The sequence below is a fragment of the Lissotriton helveticus genome, chromosome 1_2 (genome assembly GCF_964261635.1).
Source record: "Lissotriton helveticus chromosome 1_2, aLisHel1.1, whole genome shotgun sequence".
Lineage (NCBI taxonomy): Eukaryota > Metazoa > Chordata > Amphibia > Caudata > Salamandridae > Lissotriton > Lissotriton helveticus.
The window spans coordinates 242,133,058-242,145,196 of record NC_136058.1 but is presented as its reverse complement, the minus strand read 5'-3'; positions in this window follow the sequence as shown (position 1 = coordinate 242,145,196).

The window sequence follows — 12,139 nt, the reverse complement described above, 5'->3', positions numbered from 1 at the left end:
GCACCGCCTAACACTCAGGGTGTCCTACCTTGAGCAGGAGCAGAAGAAACTGAGAATCCTGCTCAAGAACCTCCGCAAGGAGCATGACCACCTGGCCCAGAAAGTACGCCGCCGGCGGCATTAGAGAAGGAGAGACTGTGCCTTGCACCTTTTTTAAAGACTTTTGGGGGGTGGGAATTGGGAGTTGGGTTTTTTGGACTTTGGGGACTTTTTATTTCACGGACATTCTTTGGGGTTAGGGAGTGGAGGTGGGTCGGGTCTTGCGGGATAGTTTATTTTTGTTAGGGATATAAATAATTATTACTTTTAACTTAAACATAGCATACGTGTTTTTACTGCCAGTTTGTTTTCCGGAAACTTAAGTGGCTTATTGATTCAAATTGTGTAAGTAATTGTCCAAATGTTTACAAAAGTAAGTGCCTCTCACAGAGTTAGTGAATTCAATTGTCCTAGGACTTTACTAGTACTACCGCCAGTCTCTCGTCTCTCATACTACTCCATTATTCTTGTTCCCCCAAACACTTATCTTACCTGTAATTCGTGTTTGAAATTAGGGCTAGGCAGAGGGCTGGCTGCATGGCAAATGGCGATTAAGGTTGGCAAAGCTTGGCGGTTGAAATGGCATCATTGCGGTGGTACTAGTGGTGGTACACAGTGGCAGTTGCAGCATATGAAAAAAAAGATATTGAAACCTTGATTGGCCTTAGCGGAGCATTAGAACGGTACGATAGATACTATAGCACGTGACAGTACACTAGAACAGTGCCAAAATGTAGCCTTACAAATGCCAAAGTATTGAAAGTATAACTACTACTTGCTTGGAATTTGACATTGGCTACTACTACAAGAAATAGTACTTAAGGTGAAGGACACAGCAGCGTAATCATTTGCCACGTGTAGGAGGAGGATGTTCTTCATGATCAATCCTTTTCATGGCGCCCATGAAAATCTGCTTTGATTTGCCAATAGTCATGGGTCTGTGTCAAGCTGACTAAGAATATATCCTTCGATTCCTTCACCAGCCTTGAAATGTAATTCATTTTCAGTTGCTATGACCTTATCCTCCCAGCAAGTGTGTGGAATTATTGCTGTCATTTACTCACACATCAATGAAAACCACACAGCCCGGGGGAAGAGGGTTAGGGTTTGGAAATTGGATGGGAATGGGGTTTTTTGGGAAAGGTTTGTTGTGAGAGAGGAAAAAAAACACAGCATGGACAAACAACAAATGAAGATAAACAAATCTTTGGATACGAAGATATCCATAAAGGGGCATAAAGGAAGTGCTTGCACTTCTGCAGGAATGAAGTTGATTGCTACATGGATGGTTAGGTTACTTTAACTAAGTAGTACTTTCTAATGAATGAAAGAATGTGACAGTACAGGGCAGCAGTAATTATGCGTTTTTACTTGCCTATCTCTGCACTCGGAGAAACACTTTGTTCATTAAATTAGTTTGAAAAATAGCAGAGTAAAAGTATACAATGGCTGGAGGGATGAATTTAGAAGCAGAGAGCAAAGAAATGCCGAGTCACACTCAAAGAAGTTCACAGCAATAACATTACTTAAAAGATAAGTAGAAATGAATGGATACTGTTACTGTATGTTGTTGTACTTGTCTTGTTGAATTTGGGAAGTTGCATGCATCAAGCCATTCCTCTTATTTGCAGTACTCCTCCGTTCCATCTGACGCTCCGTCAATCAATGTTGGTGACCAGAAGACACTCTGTCCACTGCCTGCCTGGCGGATGCTGAATTACGGGTCGCTAATCTGAAGCCTGACTTCATCCTTTGTTCCATTGCACAGGGTGAAAGCCGCCCGTAAATGTTGATGGAAAAACAGGAAGTGATAATAAAACACCACCGAGAAAAAAATATAAGGTACGTACGCTTTGTAGTGCAAAAAGTCACACTTTCAGTTTCAGAATCGACAGTACAATAGTTTTGAAAGGGCGTACACTGAGTCTCCTTTTGAAGGATAAATAAGTATGGGCGAATTTTGCGGATCTTTTCCCTCAAGCTAGGTGTAGTGTAAACTACGATTTTGGAACAAAATTCGACCTTCCCAGCAGTGCTCCCAGACCCTTAAACACAGAAGCTAAAATGTAGAATACCCCCAATCAGACCCCAAAAACGTGTGATACTGCTACCTGTCTGAGGCCTAGTGGAAAATGGTGACAAAAAGTACTTTGAAAGTAAAGAAGGCCCAAATCCCCCATTTCCCACCATGGATGTTCTTCAAACCACTTGCAGCCAAAATTAGACATTTCTCGACAGGTGCTCCAAGAGTAGACCCCAGAACCCAGTTGGCAAAATCTCGAACACCCCCCAACACATGCAATACTGCTAACCCTAACTTGCCCTAAGTTAGAAATAGTGTCAACCGCTTTCTTAAACTAGGCCCTAACTCCCCTTTGCCACCATGGATTTGCTTCAAACCTCTTGCAATCAAAAGTATCCATACCCAGCGTTGCTCCAAGACCCCAAAACCCACCCCCAAACACCAGGAACCCCCCAAACAGCACCCCAAAGACAAGCAAGTGAGCAAAAATGCAAAAACTTTTTCACCTCCGATATTCTCCAAACCACTTTTATCCAGTATTAGACCTTCCCAGCAATGCCCCAGACCCATCAACCCAGGCAAAAACAAGTAGAAGACCCCCAAACAGCCAAAAAGAAAAAATACAAAAATGGGGACAGAAATTTTTAGGCAAATTTCCAAAATCACTCCACGCACGCTCTGCAGCTAGGCCCTAACTCCCCTTTGCCACCATGGGTTTGCTTCAAACCTCTTGCAATCAAAAGAATCCATACCCAGCGTTGCTCCAAGACCCCAAAACCCACCCACAAACACCAGGAACCTCCCCAAACAGGCCCCCGAAAACGCTAAAGTGAGTGAAATGCCTGAAAATTGAAAAACTTTTTCACCTCCGATTTTCTCCAAACCACTTTTATCCGGTATTGGACATTCACAGCAATGCCCCCAGACCCGTCAACCCAGGCGGAAACAAGTAGAAGACCCTCAAACAGCCAAAAAAGCAAAAAGACAAAAATGGGGACTTGGACATTTTTAGGCTAATTACCAAAATCACTCCATGCGCGCTCTGCAGCTAGGCCCTAACTCCCCTTTGCCACCATGGATTTTCTTCAAACCACTTGCAATCAAAACTACCCATACCCAGTGTTGCTCCAAGCCCCCCCAACTCCGCCCCAAACACCAGGAACCCCCCCAAGCAGGCCCCCGAAAACACGAAAGTGAGCGAAAACTCTAAAAAGTGAAAAACTTTTTCACCACGTATTTTATCCAAAACACTTTTATCCGGTATTAGACCTTCCTAGCAATGCCCCAGACCCGTCAACCCAGGGGGAAAAAGTAGAAGACCCCCAAACAGGCAAAAAGCAAAACCGGAAAAACTCACACCTAGAAATATTTAGGCCTCATTCCAAAATCACTCCAAGCGCGCTGTGCAGCTAGGCCATAACTCCCGTTTTCCACCATGGATTTCCTGAAAAACAAATGCAATCAAAATTAGACTGTGCCAGCAGTGCTCCCAGACCCAAAAACCCACCTCCAAACACCAGGAACCCCCCAAGCAGGCCCCCAAAGACAAGCAAGTGAGCAAAAACGCAAAACCTTTTTCGCCTCCGATTTTCTCCAAACCACTTTTATCCGGTATTAGACCTTCCCAGCAATGCCCCCAGACCCGTCAACCCAGGTGAAAACAAGTAGAAGACCCCCAAACAGCCAAAAAGCAAAAATAAAAAATGGGGACTTAGAAATGTTTAGGCACATTTCCAAAATTACTCAGTGCGCGCTCTGCAGCTAGGCCCTAACTCCCCTTTGCCACCATGGATTTGCTTCAAACCTCTTACAATCAAAAGTATCCATACCCAGCGTTGCTCAAAGACCCCCCAACCCACCCCCAAACACCAGGAACCCCCCAAACTGCACCTTAAAAACAGGCAAGTGAGCAAAAACGGAAATACTTTTTCACCATGGATTTAGTGCAAACCACTTTTATCCGGTATTATCCTTCCCAGCAATGCACCCAGACCCGCCAACCCAGGCGAAAACCAGATTTACACCTCCAAACAGCCAAAAAGCAAAACCTTAAAAAGTGAGACTTAGCAAATTTCGGGCCAACCTGAAATTCAGTCCAAATGCGCTGTGCAGCTAGGCCCTAAATCCCCTTTTCCACCATGGATTTCCTGAAAAACAAATGCAATCAACATTAGACTGTGCCAGCAGTGCTCCCAGACCCCCTGACCCAGCACCGCAAATCTAGAACACCCCCAAAGAACCCCCCAAAAACCTACAATACTGGTATATTCAAAACATGGCAAATTGCGCTGTTCAGAAAAAACAAACAGCAATTGGTTTCAACAGAGACAGACAGCCATTGCTGTCCACTACATGCCATCTTCTCATTATTCATTACCTGTTCTACTTTTTGTCCGCATCTTCTTCGGAAAGTGAGGGCCCACAGGGCAGCCTCTCCTGTAAATTTCAGAAGTAGGTCTGTCAACAATAAGCAAGAATGTAGTCAGTCAGTTATTTCAGTCCCACTTGAGGGGACTCGTCTACGAAGACAAAGCCTGTTTTTTCTCCATAGTCCATCCATCCCGCTTGAGGGAAATGGATAGGGGGAGTCTGGAGGAGGAGGATAGAGGAGCATGATTGAGTTGTGAACTTGTGAACATCTGAATGCAGACTGCGGCACCTTCAAATCAATAAGGCAAATAAGATGAAGACAGTGCTGATGATGGACTTATTGTGATTAGGTAATTAAAGTTTTGTTGTGGTAAAAGTAGCAAAACAAAGAAAGACACACAGGAATAAAAGTGAATAAGTACGGAAAAAAGGAAGTAATTTTCAGGCCTCGGTGTCAGGGAAGCAGAGCTCGTCCTCCAAGTCTATGAATTGAGACGGGAGTAGGTCTGGTGACGGAGAAAAACTGCCGTCGGCGTCACCTAAGTCGGTGTCCTCTTCTTCCTGCGTGCATTCACGTATTTTGTAATCGGGTGGTATGAAGTGCTGATTCATCTTGAATATTGTTAACCTCTCCACATTTTAGGGCAAAAGGCGGGACCTTTTTTAAGTAACATTGGCACCAGCAGCACTGAAAACACGTTCAGAAGACACGCTTGCGAGTGGGCAAGACAATTAATTTAGAGCCAGGTTGGTGATCAGTCGCCATACAGAGCTTTTCGTATGCCAATATCCCAATGGGTTCTCATTATGACAGACCTCTGTTGTGTCATCCAGATAGGCCTGCACTACTGACTCAAGGTTCTCCATGGTTGATCCACTTTGCGTACCATCTGCGACCATTTCATCAGTGGACCTAGCAAGCCCTTGCTGAGTTAGCCAATCCCCTTCCGACAATATTTGTTTGCGGCCTGGTGCAGGTGAGGATGATGATATGGTTTTTGGTGTCGTTAACGGCTGTGAGGGAAAGTGACTCCCTTCGGCCACGGATTGAGAAGTGGAACTTGACGCCAGATGGCCTGCTGATTCAGTTGTACTTGTGCTGCCTCCTTGAAGGTTCTGCCGCTCTTTTTCGAACCGAGTGGCTGACACAGCTAGCCAATGTTTGTACTTTGAAACATCTGCTTCATCAAAAGGAATGAATGCTTTGCTAGCCACTGCCTTTTTGTACCGTGGATCAAGAATAGTGGCACAAATGTAATGTTGTTCTGTATGTATCTTTTTAAGCCTTTCATTGTTAAGTAGGCGCCTTAATAACTTCTCCGCCAAATCATATGTTTCTCGCTTTTCACCATCATCTCGGAACGTTGAAGACACCTCCTTCAGTTGGTGCTCTAGCATGCGCAACAATGGGATAGCTTTGCTCAAAGAACAGTCCTCCCTGCTGACTTCACGCGTGAAGAGCTCAAAAGGACGAAGCATGTCTGTCAGGCTTGCAATTAGCTTCCATTCCTCCAACTCTAGCATCATCTCTTTGTGAGTAGAACCTGTTTAAAGACATACTCATGTATTACCTCCCACTGCTCAGACAGACGCTCAAGCATGTAAAAGGTTGAGTTCCAACGTGTTGCCACCTCCTGGATTAGTCCTTTGACTGGCAGTTTACGTTCATATTGAAGGCTCCTCAGCTGCTTCCGGGGCTTAAAAGAATGGCTGAAATGTGTGCAGATTCTTCGGAGATGGTCAGTAATTTGACGACTGGCGCTTCTGTTTTCAAGAAGGCTTGTACCACGATGGTAATACTGTGCTCCAAACACGGCACTCTGAAATAGCCACCGTGCTTCATGGCCTTAACTATATTACTGCCATTATCCGTGGAAACATAACCAACTGTGCGATTTCTTGGATGCAGCCATTTATTGACCTTCCTGTTAAACTCCTCCAAAAGGTTAGGTGCAGTGTGAGTTTTCTCCATGGCAAACATGCCTACTGTTGCATGTTTGCGAGTAGCTTGAAAAACTTCCTCCGTGTCAACATCTTTGTGTTTTAACTGTTTTTCGACCCCTGCAAAAGAGACCCAGTGTGCAGTGATGCACATGTAATCGAGGGCTTGGCAACTGGTCCACATGTCTGTTGTCATGTGGATTGTGTGAACAGCACTCTTCAGAATAGCTGCGCCAATCACCTCCAGCACATCTTGATGTAGTGCTGGAACAGCAACCCTTGCAAAATAGGACCGGCTAGGAACCTTCCATTTAGGGCAGACTGTTGCCACCAATTCACAAAAACCCACCCCTTCCACGAAAGAGAAAGGGAGAAGGTCCAGCACTAGCATTTTAGCCAGCTTTGCGTTATACAGACGCACCGTTGGGTGGTTGCGTTCAAATGGCGCATCCGACCAAAACATGCTGCTAATGGTGGGCTGGACCGTTTTACGTGATGATGATGATGATGATGATGCAGACTTCAAACCAGTTAGGCTCATTGATTTAGTTTTTTGCATTGGTGTCTGTCCCAGACTCTTAGTGTGTCTCATACATGTTGCAGGGGTAGAGGGTGTGGGCGCTACCACTGCAGTGTTGCTGCCAGGGGTATTGGGTGTACCAGAAAAAATGTCTGTCGCTTCTTCACTTCCCCCCTGCATGATCATCAGCCTCTCGTCATCATCAGATGCAATATCAAGGGATACATTTGGATTTGTTTTTGTTTTGGCTTCCTCAATGTCATTTAGGTGCTTATACCACCAGATAGGGTGGTGTTGTTTGAGATGACCTCTCTGGCCTCTGGTACCATAGTTGGTACCAAGCTTACCCCGACTAACTGATACTTTACAAATCGAACAAACAACCATGTTTTCCGCCTTTTTGCTAACAGTAAAGAAGTCCCAAACTGGGGACTGGAGATGTCTGCTGGTGGTGGAGGTGCTACTTTGACTTTCAATGCCAGATGAAGTGGAGGATAGGCGTGGCTAATTTGTTTCCGTTGTTCACTTACAGCACCACTACTTGAGGTAATGGAGGTCGAGCTGGATAGAGGTCCCTGCCGGCCCTTCTGACGAGAAAATATGGAAGCTGTAGGTCTGACTCGTGTTGGTGTTGTAGTTAACTGCGTTGGTGGTGGTACCAGTGCCACACCGCCCACATCCCGCTCAGCAGCCATTCGGGCTAGGGTTAAAATGTTTGTCTGCTGCATGCCCGCTGTGGCTGGAGTGACGTCTGTGATGACTGGGTCGTCATCAGACTGTTCATCAGCAGCAGAAGACACCACTTCTTGTTCGTCGTCATCACCCATAAGTCGAAGCCTTGCGGGAACCTTCCTTTTAGGCTTAGCTACCTTTGTCGGCTCATGGCGTGCCTCACTGTCAGACTGCATTGCTGGGTTCCAATCACGATCAAGGTCATCAGAATGAAGGGGGCTTGAAGAAGAACTTGTAGTAGTAGTAGTAGTAGCAGCCCCCCTTGACCTTTTTCTTGCTGGGGATCTGGGAGACAATGGATCATCCTCAGGAGGAGTGGCTTCCTCGGATGATACCTCCACTTGAATTTCAATTTCCTGATGTACCCCTACTTCTGGAGGAACAAGCGTTGTAGGCAGTTGTGCCGCTCTATGAACCTCTAGTTGCACCTCTCCATGCACCTCTACTTGCGCCTCTCCTTGTGCATGTACTTGCGCCTCTCCTTGCCCATGTACTTGCGCCTCTCCTTGCCCATGTACTTGCGCCTCTCCTTGCCCATGTACTTGCGCCTCCCCGTGCCCATGTACTTGCACCTCTCCTTGCCCATGTACTTGCGCCTCTCCTTGCCCATGTACTTGCGCTTGTACTAGTTGCACTTGTAATTGTCGTTGCGGCTGTGATTGTTGAACACTCGCCAGCTGAGTTACACCCGGCCTTGATTGGATGGTACTTTCTTGTGATGAGCCAACATCACTGGTCGATGGTGATTGAGAAAGTAAAGTGGCTGCCTCAGCAGCACTCATGGTCTTGGACCTAACTTGGCGTGGTGGCACTGACCCCAATGAGGCGGAGGTGCTGCTTCCAGCTTGGGCTCCGGCGAACACCGCTGCTGCTGCAGGCGTAGTTTTTTTTCCCAAAAAAGGCACACCAGTCTCCTTGGTAGGTGGTGCCACTTGCTTCTTCTGCTCCTTCTTACTGGCAGTGGCACTGGCAACTTTCTTCGCTGAGGTGCTACGGCCACCTTTCTTTGGGCCCATCTTCTTCAGATGTCAGAACAGCAGGCCACAGTTGCACGAGTTGCAGAGTTGTCTTGTCTGTGGCCACACGTGAAGTCGCGTGACGTTGTGCTGCACACACCGCTGCAGGACTTCTTCCTGGCACTGGTGGTTCTCTTGTGCACCTAAAAGCAATGGAAGACAGAGGAACATCAGTTATACACCCCAAAAAGTCGAAAAACACACATAAATCACCACAATCCCATGCCATCCATGCCCTCAATGATGTTTAAATTCAAGACACCCCACAGAAATACTAGGCCCATGCACCACTGAGTACCCCTGGGCATAATGTTTGAAAGCAAGGCAAACTGGGTGCAGGCCTGAGCACACTGCCTGCATTCAAAATGGCCCCATGACCCCCAGCACATGGCCAGGTCCTGCCTGCACCAGCCCTTAAAATGGCCCCCACCCACATGGCCAGTCCCCAACAACACCCCAAAAAATCGAAAAACACATAAAAATCACCAAAATTCCATGCCATCCATGCCCTCAATGATGTTTAAATTCAAGACACCCCACAGAAAGACTAGGCCAATGCACCACTGAATACCCCTGGGCATAATGGTTGAAAGCAAGGCAAACAGGGTGCAGGCCTGAGCACACTGCCTGCATTCAAAATGCCCCCTTGACCCCCAGCACATGGCCAGGCCCTGCCTGTACCAGCCGTCAAAATGGCCCCCACCCACATGTCTAGTCCCCAATAATACCCCCAAAAATCAAAAAATACATAAAAATCACCACAATCCCATGCCATCCATGCCCTCAATGATGTTTAAATTCAAGACACCCCACAAAAAGACTAGGCCCGTGCACCACTGAGTACCCCTGGGCATAATGGTTGAAAGCAAGGCAAACTGGGTGCAGGCCTGAGCACACTGCCAGCATTCAAAATGGCCCCTTGACCCCCAGCACATGGCCAGGCCCTGCCTGTACCATCCCTCAAAATGCCCCCCACCCACATGGCCAGTCCCCAACAACACCCCAAAAAATCGAAAAACACATAAAAATCACCACAATCCCATGCCATCCATGCCCTCAATGATGTTTAAATTCAAGACACCCCACAGAAAGACTAGGCCCATGCACCACTGAGTACCCCTGGGAAATAATGGTTGAAAGCAAGGCAAACTGGATGCAGGCCTGAGCACACTGCCTGCATTCAAAATGGCCCCTTGACCCCCAGCACATGGCCAGGCCCTGCCTGTACCAGCCCTCAAAATGGCCCCCACCCACATGGCCAGTCCCCAACAACACCCCAAAAAATCGAAAAACACATAAAAATCATCACAATCCCATGCCATCCATGCCCTCAATGATGTTTAAATTCAAGACACCCCACAGAAAGACTAGGCCCATGCACCACTGAGTACCTCTGGGCATAATGGTTGAAAGCAAGGCAAACTGGGTGCAGACCTGAGCACACTGCCTGCATTCAAAATGGCCCCTTGACCCCCAGCACATGGCCAGGCCCTGCTTGTACCATCCCTCAAAATGGCCCCCACCCACATGGCCAGTCCCCAACAACACCCCCAAAAAATCGAAAAACACATAAGAATCACCACAATCCCATGCCATCCATGCCCTCAATGATGTTTAAATTCAAGACACCCCACAGAAAGACTAGGCCCATGCACCACTGAGTACCCCTGGGCATAATGGTTGAAAGCAAGGCAAACTGGGTGCAGGCCTGAGCACACTGCCTGCATTCAACATGGCCCCTTGACCCACAGCACATGGCCAGGTCCTGCCTGTACCAGCCCTCAAAATGGCCCCCAACCACATGGCCAATCCCCAACAACACCCCAAAAAATAAATAAACACATAAAAATCACCACAATCCCATGCCATCCATGCCTTCAATGATGTTTAAATTCAAGACACCCCACAGAAAGACTAGGCCCATGCACCACTGAGTACCCCTGGGCATAAAGGTTGAAAGCAAGGCAAACAGGGTGCAGGCCTGAGCACACTGCCTGCATTCAAAATGGCCCCTTGACCCCCAGCACATGGCCATGCCCTGCCTGTACCAGCCCTCAAAATGACCCCCACCCACATGGCCAGTCCCCAACAACACCCCACAAAATCAAAAAACACATAAAAATCACCACAATCCCATGCCATCCATGCCTTCAATGATGTTTAAATTCAAGACACCCCACAGAAAGACTAGGCCCATGCACCACTGAATACCCCTGGGCATAATGGTTGAAAGCAAGGCAAACTGGGTGCAGGCCTGAGCACACTGCCTGCATGCAAAATGGCCCCCTGACCCCCAGCACATGGCCAGGCCCTGTCTGTACCAGCCCTCAAAATGGCCCCCACCCACATGGCCAGTCCCCAACAACACCCCAAAAAATCGAAAAACACATACAAATCACCACAATCCCATGCCATCCATGCCCTCAATGATGTTTAAATTCAAGACACCCCACAGAAAGACTTGGTCCATGCACCACTCACTACCCCTGGGCCTACTGGCTAGTGAGGCTTTACAGGCACCCCAAAATTAAAAAAAAAAAAAACATATAACAGTGAGCTAAAATTCCATGACCTAAATGAGAATTAAGTTAAAAAAAAATCAGAGAAACAGTTGTATCATGCACCCATGACTAACCCTTGGCCTACTGGATACTGTGGCTAGCTACCCACCACAATATATATTTTGCTAAAGTTGTGAAAAAAGTTTTAGAACTGTAGTTGCCTCAACTGCAATGCCCCAAACAAACAACACCAACTTACTTACAAAATCTCAAGTCCAAAAGTGATCCAAACTCCTAAGTCCAAAAAGTCCTCAAATACAAATATCCAGCAGCAGTCACAGAAAGTAATCCTTCCAGCTCCACAGCCAAATGAAAAGTGACCAGTACATGGACAAAGCACTGGGAGGAGCCTGCTGGACAGGAACAGGAAGTTGGAGTCTCTGGGGCACTTCCTTCCTCCCACCCCACCCCAAAAAATGGACTCCTGCACCAAAAAGTGCAGCCAAATGTCAATCTGAGGAGTTATTCTGATCAAAATCATCATTTTCACAAGGTTTATGCTTCCTGCGGTGGATTTCTTGTGCAGAATGGCAATTTTTGCAATTTCGGGAACGCGAACTGTACAAACCTCCCGCCGGAAGTCAGCTGTGCGCCGTCGCGGGCATTTATGACGTACTCGCGTTGTCAAACTCTCGCCGTACAAGATGGCAAGCCGCAATGACGTAATTGCGTTAAAAAAACTCTCGCGCGATCATGCAGCAAGATCGAAAATGGCGAAGCACAAGCAAAACCGGGAGAAAAACAACTCGGCAGGCTCAGAGTCAACGCCGCGCGCACGATATTGTATTTTTCAAGCGCGACCAAGCAAAATAATTCGTAGCTTGCGTATTTGCGGATCGCGAAAACATCAAAAATCCGCAAATTCGCCTGCGAAACGGATTTTACGCCCACGCTTAGTTATGTGAAGGTAGCTTTTTAGGCGAAACATTTAAGAACT